We start from the raw sequence: 2,985 nt of genomic DNA, 5'->3' as shown, positions 1-2,985 counted from the left end.
TAACATTGAAATAGAAATCTATAAGGACATCAAGAATCAAATAAGTAAACAAATAAACAAGTCTAGCAAACTAAAATTAATAACCAATATATAGCATACTCCACCAAGAACCAAACATATTTGCTCCCATTAAGCTGGGGTTTATTTCAGAAATAAAGTTAAGCATGAAATTGGTGGAAATATAAACAGAACTATAAATAGACAGACAGATAGATAGATATAGATGACAGATACAAGATATCGACAGTATTGACAGAAAATAGATGATAGCTAAATCGATAGTTGAGTAGATTTGTAAACCAATTAATAGATATTCAGCAGATATAGGAAAATATATAGATGGATGAGAGAGAGAGAGAGAGAGAGAGAGAGAGAGAGAGAGAGAGAGAGAGAGAGAGAGAACCTTGTTCAACAGACTCCATTGTCATTGTGTATTCAGGTTCAGGGTTAGGGCTAAGTCCATGCAGATGGTGTTCAGACAACACTCTTGTCTATCCTGAGATAAATTGGAGACTAATTGCACAAACCACAACATGAGGTGTTCCATCAGGAGTAAGCTGTTGTACATGGATGCTATAAAACAATGACTCACTCGTCGAGATTATCTCAAGTAACTGGGTCCTCACAAAAGAAATATACCACTTATTTGATGCATGCATGGATGGCGATACAAGTAGGTCAGGGAAGCTATGTGAGACCAGATTGTAAGCATCACGAAGGGAAGCTTGGGATGTATGGCACAGGGTCTCAGGCCAAATAGGGACATGACCCTCATTCAAGACTCAGTGCATGGGGAGGAAGATACAGATTTTCTAGCCGAATTTGGGGGCCTTCCCTACCCCATTTTCCCCTGTGTCATGGTTTTTAGTCCTCATCCTGCTTCTGAGAACCAAGATTTAGATGTTTTTAGCATAACTGTCAACCCAAGAGAACAGAGGGAGGAGAATGAAGCATGGAAGTAGGACATCTTCTCTGGGTCCTGGCTTGTGTCTTGGGATACCACAAGTGGACACACCACAATCCAAGGTGCTCTCTGCCCACCAGAGGAGACCTGAAGGGAAAGTGTTCTAATGTTATTTTCTCTTTACTTTTCCTTGTGAATTGCATGAAGGTATACTGAGGAGATTAGTGTTCATTCAACAATTCATACACTTTTGTTTCATTTCATTGTCTACAATACACACAAACTCCTGTTACAATTACCTTTTCTTGTCAAACATTCTGAATTTTCCCTGGATAAGTGATGCCCTTTTAAATTCAGAAGTTTGATTATTCTAAGGTAAGTGTATCTCCCCAGGACTATTGCTCCCTTGTAGGCTTGCCGATTATTTGACTGGAAGTTTTTCCGAGGCTGTGAGTTTGGTCCCAAACCTGAAGGGATGCTGACAGCCATAGTCTCAGGACTTCCACAAGTCTACCCAACCAGGAAGCCTAGTCTTTGTATTTTTATTTTCTTTGTGTGTGTGTGCGTTGTTTCACTTATTATCCCACTCCTCCCAAGAACTTCTAATGCTATCTTTTCCAAACAAGTGGGTACTGATAGCAAGGCACCATCTATTGCTTCTGGTCTTAGAGTTCAGGATACTCATGTCCATGATTCATTACAGCATTGGACTAATAATGGTTTCCATGTGTCTTCAGTGATCATCACTCTGGAAAGGGAGAGACAATTAGCTACACTTCATGTGGTTTAAAGTCTCTAATGACTACCCTCAAAACCCAGATGTAGAACATTGTCTTTATGGGCTGTTATGTCAACGGTTCTTGGTGTTCCCTGAGCCCCAAGGCCTCCTTAGAGAGAGAAAAGTTAACCTACTGATTGTTTCCTTTCGTTCAGATCAGAGCAGATCAGAGAAATATTTAGGACAGATTATGAAACTGATGAAGATGAAATATTCTCCATGTTGTACTTTTAACTTCTCCTCTGAACTAGCTCCACTGTCAGAGAGATGGTGACAAGGGCCAGGTTGACCATGAGTATTCAGAGTGACACACTCATCTTTGGCTTTAATCTGCACAGATTTGTCTGACACTCTGAGTAAAGCTGACATTCCCTGAAATTTGTCTCCTCTCCTCAGGAAGCAGGAAGCACAGGGGAGACTGGGCACTGGGAGACACCTGAGAGGTCTATTCAGAAGGGGCCATTCAGGCTATCAGATTTTTCAAAGTCTTCACTAAGAATACAGGGTCACTTTTTATGCTGGACATCATTCCCCACAGACAGTAAGGAGGGACCATCTGTGAGGCCCCAGGCTCCTTGGGCTGCAGATTCACACTGGGTTTAAAACCACTCCTCCCCGGTGTAGATTGAGAGATGCACTGAGTGGAGAGCCACCGTTCAAAACTCTCCATGCGTGAGGTGCTAGTGCCAGTGTTCTCTCTCTCTCTGTCTCTCTCTGTATACATGTGTGTGTTGTGGGATGTTATTAGGATCCAGTTCTTCCCTCCCTGCGGTCCCAAGACCCGCACCTCCCCCTGCCTTGGGTTTCCAGGGTTGTGAGGCTGGAGGAGTCTGACATGGAGGGCAGGACAGAAATATGCAAAGTGGAAGACATCCATTTTAGACCCACAGGCTACCTCCACAGGGGAAGCTCCCTCATCACCCAGCTGGTGACCTTAGTGTGATTGCTTTCCATCCTCCTTGCAAGATGGGTTCTGCCACCCTACCTCTCCTCATTGCTCTTTTCCCAGGTCAGGATTGCCACAGGGTTCGAGATGAATAGAGGTGTGTGTGTGTGTGTGTGTGTGTGTGTGTGTGTGTGTGTGTGTGAAGAGGAAATCTCTGAATCCTATCTCCACACGTGTGTGTGCTCAGGTGCAGCTGGTGCAGTCTAAAGTGAAGAGACCTGGGGAGTCTTTGTGGATCTCCTGTAAGACATCTGGATGCAGCTTTACTGGAAGCTGGATCGGCTGGATTAGGCAGACACCTGCAAAGGGCTTGGAATGGATAGGAATTCTTGACCCTAGTGAGGCTGACACCAGGTC

This window comes from Tenrec ecaudatus, unplaced genomic scaffold (genome assembly GCF_050624435.1).
Source record: "Tenrec ecaudatus isolate mTenEca1 unplaced genomic scaffold, mTenEca1.hap1 Scaffold_300, whole genome shotgun sequence".
NCBI lineage: Eukaryota > Metazoa > Chordata > Mammalia > Afrosoricida > Tenrecidae > Tenrec > Tenrec ecaudatus.
This window is presented reverse-complemented; position numbering follows the sequence as displayed.